Source organism: Bos grunniens, chromosome 10 (genome assembly GCF_055505025.1).
Source record: "Bos grunniens cultivar Pamir isolate PY7600 chromosome 10, Bosgru_T2T1.0, whole genome shotgun sequence".
NCBI classification, from domain to species: domain Eukaryota; kingdom Metazoa; phylum Chordata; class Mammalia; order Artiodactyla; family Bovidae; genus Bos; species Bos grunniens.
The window spans coordinates 33,323,231-33,339,282 of NC_141174.1; the positions used below are offsets into that span (position 1 = coordinate 33,323,231).

The window sequence follows — 16,052 nt, forward strand, 5'->3', positions numbered from 1 at the left end:
AGAGGCACAGGTCTTCTGAAGGTCAGGTTGATGACTTCTCACCGAGAATGCCTTTTAAAATGGTTCCATGAATCCTTAAGGTTGCTGGGAGACGATAGCAAGGTACTTTGTGTGGACACTTGGGCATGATTTCAAAAGGCCTTCGGTGTGAGAAAGTCATGGAATGAGTTTTGAGATGATTTGTGCATGTGCAAGTGCAAATTAATGTGTTTCCATATTTTAATGGAGCAGCAAGAGCACATCCACCTTGTAGGTGTATATAAAATTGTTAATAGTTTCATCTGTGTCACCTATCATCTAAGATTCCCAGCGAAATTCCCAGTACCTCACATCAGGTAATATTTATGAACTGTGTGTGTGTGTGTGTCTGTAAGCCCCTCAGCTTGATGCTTAACTGCTTCATTGGTTTCCTTCCATCTGCTATGGCCAGGAGCCAGCTGTGCCTACTTGTTTCATTCTGCACATATGGTGCTTTAGAATGACACTATTTACATGAAAATTAAAAAAAAAAACAAACCATTGTTTGGAGGAAGAACTAAAATCCAGTTGATTGTTTTGCTATCTGAGAAATTCCTTTCATTACCTATCCATTCTTTTTTTTTTTTTTTAACCTATCTATTCCCTTGTGGCTCAGAGGTGAAGTATCTGCCTACAATGCGGGAGACCTGGGTTCGATCCCTGGGTTAGAAAGATCCCCTGGAGATGGGAAAGGCTACCCACTCCAGTATTCTGGCCTAGAGAATTCCATGGACTATACAGGGTCGCAAAGAGTCGGACTCGACTGAGCGACTTTCATTTCACTTCACTTTCTTCAGATCAGATCAGTCGCTCAGTCGTGTCCGACTCTTTGCAACCCCATGAATCGCAGCACTACAGGCCTCCCTGTCCATCACCAACTCCCAGAGTTCACTCAGACTCACGTCCATCGAGTCAGTGATGCCATCCAGCCATCTCATCCTCTGTCGTCCCCTTCTTCTCTTGCCCCCAATCCCTCCCAGCATCAGAGTCTTTTCCAATAAGTCAACTCTTCGCATCAGGTGGCCAAAGTACTTTACAATACTGATACTTTGATAAATTGATACTTTACAATATTGTAGTAGTTCTGCCAAATATCGAAATGAATCCACCACAGGTATACATGTGTTCCCCATCCTAAACCCTCCCGCCTCCTCCCTCCCCATACCATCCCTCTGGGTCGTCCCAGTGCACTAGCCCCAAGCATCCAGTATTGTGCATCGAACCTGGACTGGTGACTCGTTTCATACATGATATTATACATGTTTCAATGCCATTCTCCCAAATCTTCCCACACTCTCCCTCTCCCACAGAGTCCAAAAGACTGTTCTATACATCAGTGTCTCTTTTGCTGTCTCGTACACAGGGTTATTGTTACCATCTTTCTAAATTCCGTATATAAGCGTTAGTATACTGTATTGGTGTTTTTCTTTCTGGCTTACTTCACTCTGTATAATAGGCTCCAGTTTCATCCATCTCATTAGAACTGATTCAAATGTATTCTTTTTAATGGCTGAGTAATACTCCATTGTGTATATGTACCACAGCTTTCTTATCCATTCATCTGCTGATGGACATCTGGGTTGCTTCCATGTCCTGGCTATTATAAACAGTGCTGCGATGAACGTTGGGGTATACATGTCTCTTTCCCTTCTGGTTTCCTCAGTGTGTATGCCCAGCAGTGGGATTGCTGGATCATAAGCCAGTTCTATTTCCAGTTTCTTAAGGAATCTCCACACTGTTCTCCATAGTGGCTGTACTAGTTTGCATTCCCACCAACAGTGTAAGAGGGTTCCCTTTTCTCCACACCCTCTCCAGCATTTATTGCTTGTAGACTTTTGGATCGCAGCCATTCTGACTGGCGTGAAATGGTACCTCATAGTGGTTTTGATTTGCATTTCTCTGATAATGAGTGATGTTGAGCATCTTTTCATGTGTTTGTTAGCCATCTGTATATCTTCTTTGGAAAAATGTCTATTTAGTTCTTTGGCCCATTTTTTCATTGGGTCATTTATTTTTCTGGAGTTGAGCTGTAGGAGTTGCTTGTATATTTTTGAGATTAGTTGTAATAGCAAATGAAGCAATTGACAAACAACTAATCTCGAAAATCTGATTTTCTTGAAGAGATCTCTAGTCTTTCCCATTCTGTTGTTTTCCTCTATTTCTTTGCATTGATCACTGAAGAAGGCTTTATTATATGATTTTGATCTGATATGTCACATTGATGTCAATTTGAGACAAGTTGCATAAATAGGATGATAATACTTCTAATCATCTATAACTTTGAAAAAAGTTATATAAAAATGAAAATTCACAGATCAGAATTAGTAGTTTATTTTGCAGTTGGTGATCAAGCAAAGGCTAATGACCTGTTGACAATAAGAAATGCTTATTCATCAGAAATGAAACTTGCAATTCAAGAGTGGAGACTTTTACTCTATAGAAATAAAAAGTTAAATATTTTTATTGTTACTTTTATAATTATTCACAAGTTCACTGTAGAAGTATTTTATACTGTAATTTATACATCACTTTAAATAATTTACTTAGAAATTGATCTTATTTCTTTATATTCCTTTTTCAAAGGTGTGAGATTGAATCTTTTCTATCAAGTTGCTTCTAGTCCAATTGATTTCTGAGTCATTTTTCGGCAGTTGATATTTCTGACAGAATCTATAGTGCTGTGTCATGAATATTTTTTTTTTAGTTGTGCTGAACCACCACATCGCCAGATTGGTTAAATGACTTGCATGTGTAAAGGTGGCCAGAAATTCTGATGACTTCACTGTGGTCAGTTGGATCATTTGAAGTTGCTGCTGCTAAGTCAACTCAGTCGTGTCCGACTCTGTGTGACCCCATAGACAGCAGCCTACCAGGCTGCCCCGTCCCTGGGATTCTCCAGGCAAGAACACTGGAATGGGTTGCCATTTCCTTCTCCAGTGCATGAAAGTGAAAAGTGAAAGTGAAGTCACTCAGTCGTGTCTGACTCTTAGCGGCCCCATGGACTGCAGCCTACCAGGCTCCTCCGTCCATGCGATTTTCCAGGCAAGAGTACTGGAGTGGGGTGCTATTGCCTTCTCCGTCATTTGAAGTTAACAAGGTGCAAACTCTTGAATCTTTTTTTCGTTTTTTTCTTTATATACATTGGGGCCTCAGTGAATGCTTCCTAAATGAATGAAGTCTTTGAGTTTTTTTTAGTTTACTTAAGAGTAATTTGAGCGCTGAGAACACTCATGAAAGCTATAGACACAAAAGATGAAAGTTTGCATGCCAAGGCTTCTATTTTCCCCTTGATCCAAATCTGGCAGGTATCTGAAGTTGTAGCCATATATACAACCAGACTAGGGAAGACGATGGCTACATTTAATGGAAATGTTAGCAACTAACTTATAAAATGCCAATATGTGTGATTAAGCATACAATCTCTTTTAAATCCTGTTAGAACCCTTTGGGGCAAGGAGCTCATTTACTCTCTTTTAACAGATGAGAAAATTTGGTTTCCAGAAATAATGTAACTTGTTCAAAGTTATGTACCTAGTAAACAGTAGAACAGATATCCTCTGAATTTCACCAACATCTTCAAGATTTCTGGTCTTTTCATTAATCTTTGATGCCAATATGGTGTGATAGTTGAATCCTTAGAAGTTCATTTTTTTTTTTGGTTGGGGGTGGGGGAGTGTGTTTTATCTGTGCATCTGAAGCACGCAATCTTGTAGTTTTATTCATATATTGTTTGAAGGGTATTACAGTCATAACATTTTTAGAACATACCCAAAGAGGCCTTTTTGTCCTAGGTCCAGTGGCCAGAATGATAAATGAAATGGGAAATCTTTTTCTTTTTTTTAATTAATTTATTTTTTATTGAAGGATAATTGCTTTACAGAATTTAGCTGTTTTCTGTCAAACCTCAGCATGAATCAGCCATAGGTATACATACATCCCCTCCCTTTAGAAACTCCCTCCCATCTCCTTTCCCATCCCATTCCTCTAGGTTGATACAGAGCCCCTGTTTGAGTTTCCTGAGCCATACAACAAATTCCCGTTGGCTATCTGTTTTACGTATGGTAATGTAAGTTTCCATGTGAAGCCCAAGCCAAAGGGTGAGTTAAAATGGGCCACATGAAGCCACAGTTGTGGTGATGTGTTCACAGCTGCTGTGAAAAAGGAAGTTGGAAAAGACCATTTGAGAAATGAACATAGAAAAGGAGAAACAATATGATTTTTCTCAGGTATACTCCTTTCATCAGGAATGGTACTCTGTTTATCAGAGGTCCCAAAACACATTCTTCGGATTTGGGGAGTTATGTAGTAGTTGAAATGTTTAGAGAATTCCCTTTCCTGCTTTTCAGATACAAGTTTCTATTAAAAAAAATTCATACACCTTGGTTTTGTTGGGTGCTAAAAAAACAAAAGCAATTTCTCAACTGTGGCCTCATTTTATCTTGGGGAAAGCAGGCAGAGGAGTGCTCATTAAAGTGGCTGCGTCATCTATCAACCAGAGAATGGCCCCAGGCCAGAAGTTGGGGGTACTACCACCGTTGCCATCTAGGTTCAGTTGTGATGTCTGGCATCATCCCAGAGATAGTTCATGTCATATAATACTCCAGGTAACTGAACCCTATGGTTTCCCAGGTGGCTCAGTGGTAAAGAATCTGCCTGGAAATTCTTGGAAAGATGGGTTCTGGGAAATTTATTTATTGGTGGCATGATTTGAATACATGGTTTCTGTGACTAATGCATACTGGCTTCTGAAAAACTCCATTTGAGATGCTGAGGACAACATAGCACTGACTGTATGAAATCTGCTTTCACAAAGTAATTGGCAGTTGTCATACTTAAGGACCCGTCAATTAGTTTCACATTTCAGGTCATGTTAGAGGGATTGTTTCTAGAGCCTCTTTTGCCACAGTTTCTGTTTAAAAAGACTATTCTTTTTTGTTGTTGTTGTTTTCATATTTTAAATTAAATTTATTTTTAATTGAAGAATAATTGCATAACTGTATTGTTTGTTTCTGCCAAGCATCAACATGAATCAGCCATAGGTATAACTGTGTCACCTCCCTTTTGAACATCTTTCCCACCTTCCTCCCCATCCCACTCCTCTGGGTTGTTATAGAGCCCTGGTTTTGAGTTTCCTGAGTCATACAGCAAATTCCCATTGGCTGTCTGTTTTACATATGGTAGTGTGTGTTACTCTCTCCATACATCCTACCCTCTCCTTTCTCTCCCCAACTCGTGTCCATAAATAAGTCTGTTCTCTATGTCTATCTCCATTGCTGCCCTGCAAATAGGTTAATCAGTACTATCTTTCTAGATTCCATATGTATGTGTTAGTATACAATATTTGTTTTTCTCTTTCTGACTTAACTTCACTCTATATAATAGGCTCTGGCTTCATCTACCTCATTAGGACTGACTAAAATGCATTCCTTTTTATGGCTGAATAATATTTCACTGCCTCTTTCTCCATTCATCTGTCCATGGACATCTAGGTTGCTTCTATGTCCTAGCTATTGTAAATAGTGCTGCAAAAAACATTGGGGTACATGTGTCTTTTTCAGTTTTATTTTTCTCAGGATATATGCCTGGTAGTGGTATTGCTGGGTCATAAGGTGGTTTTATTTCTAGTATTTTAAAGGAATTTCCATACTGTCTTCCATAGTGGCTATATCAATTTACCTTCCCAACAGTGCAAGAGGGTTCTGTTTTCTTCACACCCTGTCCAGCATTTATGGTTGGTAGACTTTTTGATGATGGCCATTCTGACTGGTGTGAGGTGATACCTCATTGTAGTTTTGACTTGGATTTGTCTAATAATGAGCAATGTTGAACATTTTTTCTTGTGTTTATTAGGCATCTATATGTCTTCTTTGGGGAAATGTCTGTTTAGGTTTAGAAAGACTATTGTTTACACAGCTGTTTTTTTGAGTTGAGTAGCTAAAATCTGTGATGGAAAAGTTATAGCTAAATACACTGGTCTGGCTTTCCTGATAAAAGATGTCCCTTAACTGTGGCAGAGAAAAAAAGCACAAGCCTTAATGACATGGGTATGAATTCTGGCTTTGTCTCACACTGACAGGCTTGTTTGTTTCCCAGCTTTATTCTATACTGGGCTTCCCTTGTGGCTCAGCTGGTAAAGAATCCACCTGCAATGTGGGAGACCTAGGTTCAGTCTCTGGGTTGAGAAGATCCCCTGGAGAAGGGAAATGCTACCCACTCCAGTATTCTGGCCTGGAGAATTCCTTGGACTATATAGTCCGTGGCGTTGCAAAGACTCAGACATGACTGAGTGACTTTCACGTCACTTCACTTTGTTGTATACTAGCTTAAGACCTCAACAGGCTGTTGCTTGTTGCCTCATCTGTAGCATCGATCCAAGGATAATTTCCCTGTGGTATATGTACCTAATGCATATTCCTTGAGCATAGTAAGTGCTCAATAAAAACTCACTGATACTATTTAACATACATCAAGGAAGACTGTTGTCTTCTGGGAAGTAGCAAATAGTCTGGTTTCCCTCTATTTTTTATTCCAGAATTTATTTTCTTGAAATTTGCCCATGAACACTACATTTACTTCTGTGATCTGGAAGAGAAAATTTGAGAAAAGTGTTCCCCCTCCTGCTTATTTACTCTTCATGGCCTTTTCCTTCCTAATGAAAAAGTGACTAAGAGTCCGTGTAGCATAGCATATTATATAAGCCTTGCATGTATTTCTCTGTGTTGCATCACAGGTAGGTTTTTCTATTTCTATGCATCATCACAGGGATAGATAGGGATTGGAAAAGGGACAATAGAGCCAAAGACAATGCATGCTATACAAGGTGAAATTAATTATGAGAACATACTGTGAAGTACAGATACACCTAGAAAAACCTAATTATACAGTTTAAAAAGATACTGGACAATTTTAGAAAGTTACAGCCTGTAACTTCAGAGAACCAGTGGGGGACAGGATTTATGTATATGAAATTTACCTTTTACCTTCCATTCCATGTTGACAGGAAATATCCCCCTACTAGTTCCTCCACACATGTTATTGCAGTATTTGTACAGTTTCATTACAGCTTCATAGCACCTTCGTTTGAAAGGGACTTGTAGGCTGGGGAGCATACTTTCAGCCCCACTCCTGGAAGGCAGAGGAATTTCAGACTGCATGTTAGAAATTAGTTTCTAAAGTTATTGAATGGAACTGTGGGATGTGAACACAAAGGGAAATGAAGCGGGTGAAGTGAGATTTTCAATCAGGTTAATTCACATGTAACAAGTGCAGAGTGAGGGGGAAAACCTGACTTAATGGCCTTGGAGGAACTAGAGTAGGAGCAAAATCATTAGAAGCATATGAGGTAAAATTATACTCTCTGAAATACTCCATCGATGCTATAAAAGCAGTTGGAGGCCCCGGAAATAACACTGGAATTGTTTATGAAATGAGGAGGAACCTGTGAGGAATCCATGGGGGGAAAGCCTGATTTGAAATTTGATATTGGCTGGTGAAGTTTTGAGTATGTTAAATACTACTGCCTCTGTTTTTCACACCAAGAAATTTGAAGTGTGGAAATCCTATCCCCTTGAGTGTGCCAGACGAAAGTTTCAGATATTAGTCCTTCCCATGTTCTTTTTAAATTCTATTTGGCTGTGCTGGGTCTTAGCTGTGACATGTGGGGTCTTCGATCTTCTGTAACAGCGTGTGGCATCTTTAGCTGCAGCAGGCGGGATCTAATTTCCTGACCAGGGATTGAACCTGGGCCCCCTGCAGCAGGAGCTCAGAGTCTTAGCCACCGGACTGCCAGGGGAGTCCCTTCTCATTGTTTTTCGACACACTGAGGTAGACACCCAACCAGATTTTATTCTTCTGTACTGTGACTTACTGTTCTGTGACTTACTGGATAATAAGTTGACCTAAGATTTCCAAACCATGTACTAGATTACTAAACATACGAAGATCCATATTCATTTTCTGGTCCAAGAGAAAGGCACCTAGGAGATTTGACAAGATAGATAGTTGTTGCAAATCCCGTATATGCAAACTCTCCTCCTGTTAACCCAACTTGCTGACAGATTCTCCTGCTGCACAGCTTGGACAGCTCACAAGGAAGAGAGAGGCCACAGAGGTGGAAAAATAACCCAGGAGGTTAAACTGTCTTCGCCTTTTCCCCTACCCCTCAGAACGCTTAATTTTATACCTTATTTTTCTGGGAACTTTGATCATCAGTTATGAGGTGGCCTTTAGCTTAATGATAATAACAAAGGGGCTTCTCTGTTGGTGCTAGTGGTAAAGAACCTGCCTGCCATTGCAGGAGACAAGAGATGCATGTTCGATCCCTGGGTCAGGAAGATTCCCTTGGAAGAGGGTACAACAACTCACTCCAGTATTTTTGCCTGGAAAATCCCATGGACAGAGTAGCCTGGTGGGCTACAGTCCATGGAGTTGCAAAGAGCTGGACACAACTGAAGCAGCTTAGTACACACAAGTAGGAAATATAATACTTCTGGCTTCTATTAAGAAGTGAAACATGCCAGTTCTGACACCCCCCAATTTCACCCCCACCACCCTTGCAAAACAACTCCTAAATGCTAGACCATACTGCAATGACCACAATGACCAATGACCACACTGCATAATAATCAGACAGATGTCCCGTCATTTGGGCCTTGCACTGCCACCACTTCATCAGATGGAAGAGCCTTGTGACCCCCTGTCCTTACCTTTAAATTGCCCTCTGAAGTGTGCCACTGCTGAGAGGTATTTACGAGACTGTCCCCTCACTAGTGCAGGCTTCCATCTCATTGTTCCAAATGGACAGCCTAGGACCCCCATCTACAGAACTAATCACTGGATTAGTGCTTTTATAGGTTTGTTTTTTTCTGTGAGGGTTTTTTTTTGTTTTTTGCTGCTGCTGTTGTACGTTGTCTTCTACATTCAGAACTGGGATCCTTGGCAAAGGAGGCAGATGGTGTTTTTAAATGATTAATGCAAAGCATTAGTGAAATATTGAAAATATGGCTGCTCTTTTTCAAAAAAGGATCACCCTTAGGCTATGGGAAATTGTGGTCAAAATCCACTTAAAAGTTATATTACGTTAGATCTTACAAAGAGAGAAGCAAAAACTCATATTCATTTCTTTCAAAACCCCCACTTAAAGCACTGTTACAGAATCTCTAAGCACCTCAGCAACACTGTACCAGGCACCCTTTGTCCACATTTCTGTACTTTTCACAGGGGCCTTGTAGTCAGTGATGGGATGGCTCGTCCAGCACTGACTTAGTCTTTCTGGTTGAATGCCTGCTTGCCTTTGTGGTTCCGTGCAGCCTTTGTTCAGAGATTTCTTACTAGAAGCCACATTTGCCTTCCAGAATGAAAAGGGCAGGTTCTATTCACTAAATGTTAAATAGGTAAAATGTTGGATGTGTGACACGGAACTTAATGGGATTATTTTATGAATTTTTAGCTGATTGCATCTGCAGAGATTCAGAGCCCAGTCTTGCATCTCTATGGAAGAATGTTGAATAGTCTGGCATGTACTCCTCTGAGAATAAATTCACCTGGCTTGCATAGAGGCACTTTCAAGGAAAACATGCACATCAGGTCTTGTGGCTGAGCTGAAAGAAATCATGTTATGAAAATGAAGGTCCTGTGGGTAAGTTGGGGCCATGACTGCTCTTGCCCAGCTGGGCAGCTGGGGTTTATTAACACAGTACTGAGGCAGAGCAGCAGAATGGCTTAGTAGGGTTTTGTTTTTTTAAAGGACCAGTGGCTTAGTAGGATTTTCTTTTTTTAAGGACCAGCTTTTTGTTTCATTGATTTTCTCTATATACCTGTTTTCAATTTCATTTATTTATGCTATTATCTTTATTATTAACATCCTTTGGGTTTATTTTCTTCTCCTTTTTCTATTTCTTGATCCTTTCAAGACCTTTCTGCATGTCTAATGTAAGCTTTGTAAAACAATAAATTACCCTCTCAGCACTGCTTTAGGTATGTTCTACATGTTTTGATACATTGGTTTTTTAAAATTTCAGTTCTAAGCATTTTTAAAATTTCCTTTGAGACTTTCTTGTTGACCCAGGGTTATATAAAAGTGTGTTGTTTAATTTTCACGCATTTAGAGGTTGGTCTTGTTTTCTTTGTTACTGATTTTTGGTTTTATTCCATTATGATAGGAGGATACATGGTCAGATTTCATTTCTTTTAAATTTGTTAGCTTTGTCTTACTGTCATGGATATGGACTATCTTAGTGAATGTTCCCTGAGTGAGTTTTTTAAATGTGTTCTGCCATTGTTCACCTTAGTGCTCTATGTGCGGCAGTTAGATCACACCTGTTGATTGTATTTTGCAGATCTTGTATGTTCTTACTGATTTTCTGTCTCCTAGTTAAATCAGTTGGTTAGAGAGGAGTATCAGAATTCCACCATGTAACTGTGGATTAGCCTATTTCTCCTTTCAGCTCTGTCCACGTTTTTATTTCATATTTATTAAGGCTGTGTTGTTTAGAGTTAGACAAGATTTAGCAACTAAACAGCAACAAAGCTGTGCTTGGTGATCCGCATTCAGGATCCACTTTCAGGATATTTATGTCTTCTGGGTGGATGGATCCTTCAGTCCTTATTAGTGCCCTTCTTTGTCTCTAGTAATTTTCATTTCTCTTAAGTGTGCCTTATTAGATATTAATATAGTCCCTCCTGCTCTTCAAAATTCATATTTGCATGGTATGTCTTTCCCCAGTGTTTTACTTTTGACCTAAATATTGTTGAATTTGAAGTAAATTTCTTACAAATGGCATATAGATGAAGTATGTTTTACTCTTCCACTCTGCCAACCCCTCCTTTGATTGGTGTTCCGTTCAGTCTCTCAGTTGTGTCCAACTCTTTGCGACCCCATGGGCTGCAGCACACCAGGCTTCCCTGTCCATCACCAACTCCTGGAACATACCCCAAACTCATGAACATCAAGTTGGTAATGCCATCCAACCATCTCATCGTCTGTCATCCCCTTCTCCTCCTACCTTCAGTCTTGCCCAGCATCAGGGTCTTTTCCAGTGAGTCAGTTCTTCGCACCAGGTGGCCAAAGTATTGGAGTTTCAGCTTCAGCATCAGTCCTTCCAATGAATATTCAGGACTGATTTCCTTTAGGATGGACTGGTTGGATCTCCTTGTAGTCCAAGGGACTCTCAAGAGTCTTCTCCAACACCACAGTTCAAAAGCATCAGTTCTTTGGTGCTCAGCTTTCTTTATAGTCCAACTCTCACATCCATACCTGACTACTGGAAAAACCATAGCCTTGACTAGACAGACCTTTGTTGGCAAAGTAATGTCTCTGCTTTTAAATATGCTGACTAGGTTGATCATAGCTTTTCTTCCAAGGAACAAGTGTCTTTTAATTTCATGGCTATAGTCACCACCTGCAGTGATTTTGGAGCCCAAGAAAATAAAGTCTGTCACTGTTTCCATTGTTTCCCCCTCTATTTGCCATGAAGTGATGGGACCAGATGCCATGATCTTAGTTTTTTGAATGTTGAGTTTTAAGCCAACTTTTTCAGTTTCCTCTTTCACTTTCATCAAGAAGCTCTTTAGTTCTTCTTCACTTTCTGCCATAAGGGTGGTGTCATTTGCATATCTGAGGTTATTGATATTTCTCCCAGCAATCTTGATTCCAGTTTGTGCTTCATCCAGCTCGGCATGTCACATGATGTATTCTACATATAAGATAAATAAGCATGGTGACAATATACAGCCTTGAGGGATTAGATCCTATAGACAGAAATAGGGATTAGATCTGATAGAGTGCCTGAAGTATGGATGGAGGTTCGTGACTTTGATTGGTATATTTAATTTTAAATTATTTGGTCTATTAATTTTTAAAGTAATTATTAGTATGCTAGAACTTGAGTTGGGAAAGCAACTTTTTATTTTCCGTCTAACATTCTCTTGTTCTGTCTCCATTTTTTGTTGGACTAGAGACTACATGAAGGAAAGAAGTGATTAGCCTAGTGCCTTGGCTTCACTTACCTTGGCTTCATTAACCTGTGACTACAAAATAAATCTGGATTTCATTTTAAGTACCCAGTCATCTGGTTATCACATGCTGTGCTCATATGGGTCCCCAGTTATTTCTCAGGGCTCTGTGTGTTGTCTCATGCTCAGGAATAGGTTTCTGAGCTCTTGGGTTCTTGCCTAACCTGCCTTGACTGTCAGTGACTCTCACCACATCCCCACATTACTGCACACAACTATCTCTGGTTACCTATATTGAGCTAAGAGAAGGGACTCCTCCTGCTCTTCTTTTTGTCCTAAGTTCTTCCCATCAGTTTCCTAAGGCAAAACAGTGACCAGACCAAGAACATTTGGTTAAGGGGTCAGTACTATGGGAGGGAAGAAGAGCCATAGAATAGCCAACAGTTACTACAAAAACTCACAAACTCAGACACTTTCACAGCATGGCTGCCCTGAGTGCATGTGCACGTTGTGTCCTGAATAGGAGATATAGGACTGAACAGGAGATACAGCATCTAGCCCAGGAGATACATAGAGGAGGAAATCTAGTTCGCTCCCAGATCATCATGCTCTGTGTTTTGACTGGGGCTGCAACTACTTGAACCTTTTCTTAAATTACACAGAGAGTTAGTGTATGGGTTTAAAGTGACCCTAGTGAACCTTTTGCTAATACCCCTCATTGTCGAGAGGATATTAGGGAACCAGAGCTTTGTTCAGCATTTAAGTCGTTTGTCGCCTGTTAAATTCTCAAACTTTTCAAGACTATACTTCTTACCAAACACATTGACATAAACTTACATCCCACATTAACTTAATATTACTTGAAAGGATTTTTGTCAGTTTCTTCTGGAAATTATTTGCAGACTCATTTATGATTGGCAATAGTTTTCTTGGCAATTGTACACTTTCAAGAATTCTTACAAAAAGAGATAATCTGACCAGTTGTTTCCAAATGTAATGACATTTTAATGAATACCAGTGTAACAGTTAGTGCTGTTGATACAATGTTACCTTTTGTAGGCATTTAATTAAGCATCTATTGATATTAATTTAGCAATTTTCTTCTGGAGTCAGTAATCCTCCCCCCTGCCCCCTGCAATTCTAAAACATTTGTGTAGACTATTAAAATGCTTGTGTCTGTGGTTCCTTCTGTAGAATGGGTTTTGTGGGCAACTGCTGCCTAGTCCAGATCTGACTGCCCAGAACCTGAAGAGAAATTATTTTCACCTCATCTGTAAGGCCTGCTTTCTGAGTCCGTATTTGCTTACCACTTGCTTGACCCTTTTCCAGGACAACTGACAGCATGAACATCAACTCCTTTACAGGGCAATTCCATCTCCATCCACACATGTGCCTTGCCCTTTTGCCTTCCAAAAACATCAGATTATAGTGGTGTAGCGTATATACATTTCCCTAGATTTGGACTTTCCTGTATTGAATAATATCATGTGTAGGAAATAAGTGGTCTAGTCCACTTATAGTTTCACCGTTTATCAACTCCTTGAGGTCAAGGACATAGTCTAGCACATAGGCATGCAGTACATGTTTGTAAATATTTAAATATTTTTAATAAAAATAATCTAAAACAGTGCTGAGCATTTCTAATAAGTTTTTTCTTTTAAAAATGACTTCAAGTTTGAGAATCTCTGCTTTAAAGATAGTGTTGTCTACAAAGCTATCACTCTGTCCACCCATGAGACAAAAGTTTGCATTGTTGGATGGAACTCCAACAAGCTCCTTAGAATGGCAGCCTCAAAACCTCCCTGTTTTTAGAAAGGAGTCTTTGCAATATTTTTGTCTAGCTGGAAGCCCATTAGCTTTCCTTGGCTTGAACCAAAGGTTCATTTGCCACAAAGGATAATCAAATGCTTACACTTTCTTAAAGTGGCATAAAACTGCTTGCAACTTTCAAATGGTATGTTTTTCAGTTTTCCCCCATGTAAGTTTTAAAAAATCCTAGAACTCAGTAACAGTCAGGGTCACTTTGATAAGAAGGCAATTTAGAATTCTTGAAAGGAGGGGAAAGCTTAAGCTGAGAAGTACTTCAAAACTTTTTATTAATTTCAAATATTTACGCTGAAAATTACTATTTCATAAATGAGCTGTGAACTTGTAGACTCTAGATCATGGCCAAGAGAACTGATGGTTTGAAACAGCTGGAATTTTAGCTTATTTTTCTTATGCATAATAATTTAGGTAGCTTAACTTGTAGATAGATAAAGATGGTCTTGTTCTTAGAACCACATGGCAGGGAGACCAAAAAGATGTGTGTTTTAGTCATCCATTGCTCTGTGACAAACTGTCTCAAAGCTTAGTGACTTAAAAATTAGTTATTATTTCTTACGGTTATGTGGGCTTCCCTGGTAGCTCAGACAGTACAGAATCCACCGGCAATGTGGGATACCTGGGTTTGATCCCTGGTTTCGGAAGATCTTCTGGAGAAGGGAATAGCTACCCACTCCAGTATTCTGGCCTGGAGAATTCCATGGACTGTGTAGTCCACGGGGTCTCAAAGAGTTGGACATGACTGAACCACTTTCTCGTCACTTCTTATGGTTTTGTGGGCTAACTGGTATGGGCTAGGAGATTCTTGCTTGGGGTATTTTATGCAGTTTTAGTCAAATATTAGTGAAGTCCCAATTAAGTGAAAACCCAAAGTGACTCAGTTATCTAGTTGGCAGTTGGTTGGGAACTCGACTAAAGCAATTGACTAAAGTGCCTACATGTAGTCTTTCCATGTGGTTTGTGCTTCATGGGGCACGGTGACTGGATTCCAAAAAGAAGCATCCCAATAGTAATTGTTCCAAGACTTCTTATGTCCTCATCCTCAGAAATCACAGAATGTCAATTTTTCTGTATTCTACTGGCCAAGCAAGTCACTAAGACCAGCTTAGACTCAATGAATGTATAATTAGACATTACCTCTTGATAAGAGTGTACCAAGGTTGCATTCTGAAGTAGTAAATAAGATTAGAAATAGCACTGTGTCTATTGGAATGTTTCCTTTAGAAAATACAAGCTACAATAATGTGAAATGGTAGATACAGTGTTTGGAAAGTGGTTGCATTTACTGTTAAAGGATTATAACTCTGCACTTTGCAAACCTGAAACACAGACAATAATATTAATTATACTTATTAATATATATAATATAGTTAATAAGTATATTTGCATAACATTTTCTGTGCTTCAGGCACTAACCTAAGATTTTTGTAAGTATTAAGTCATTTAGTCCTCATAATAACTTAGTAGATGTTATTATAAATTTATAGAAGATGAAACTGATGCAAAGAAAGATTGTGTCACTTGCCTGGTGTTACAAAGCCAGTAAATAGCAACCATTCTGGTTCTAAAGTTTGCAGTCTCAATCATGATGCCATCTTGTCTCTGAATACTTGATTTTCTTTCACCTTAGATTTTTTAAAAATTGAAACTATTCTTTAGTGTGCCTTATTAATTGTATTAAGGAGAATAGATGTCTTTCCTTAATACTTTGTCTATAAATTAGCTAGAGAAAGTAGGTTTGGCAAGGTATCTCTTGAAGCTGGTTATTTTGATATTGGCAGAAAATATTATCAAAGTATAAATTCCAAAAAGTTAAAAGCATGACTTATATAAAATGAATACTTTTCAAAAACTTATTTAACACATTAATGGTAGGAAAGTTGGTCGAAAGAGAGCTGGAAAAACACTGATTTGTTATATTAACAGAAAGGCTGTTGGAATAAGATTGATAATTTAGATTTAAAAAGTGGTTAATGATCTACAAGCCAGTAAAACTACAACTATGAGGTTCTCTTTTCTTTTAGATAGAAATTATTGGTATCATTGGAATAATTCATTTGCATTGTTATGAGACTGACCTGAACTGACATCACTATTTTCTGCAATTAATTCCTACCTTTACAGAATTGTTAGCTGTCCTAGTCAATAACATTTTGTAGGAGGAACAAAGGTACAGATCCATAGAAAATCAGATAATGCTTGAAAGTGAAGTGAAAATGTTAGTTACTCAGTTGTGCCCTTATCTTTGTGACCCCATG

The 16,052-nt window shown here is 39.1% G+C and overlaps 1 protein-coding gene across 18 annotated transcripts in view; it reads left to right on the plus strand.

The window, feature by feature from the left end:
* SLC35F4 (solute carrier family 35 member F4) overlaps positions 1-16,052 on the plus strand; it is a 211,948-nt gene that overhangs the window by 10,294 nt on the left and 185,602 nt on the right. For 12 of the 18 annotated variants that reach the window (XR_015134321.1, XR_015134312.1, XR_015134316.1 and 9 more), the window contains exon 2: positions 9,467-9,655. The exons of 4 other annotated variants lie outside the window; for them this stretch is intronic. The gene's annotated coding sequence lies outside the window, so the exon portion shown is untranslated. Of the gene's footprint in view, positions 1-9,466; positions 9,656-11,973; positions 12,073-13,164; positions 13,600-16,052 lie in introns of those variants that run through there. 2 more of the 18 variants (XR_015134324.1, XR_015134323.1) reach the window with 2 other exon arrangements.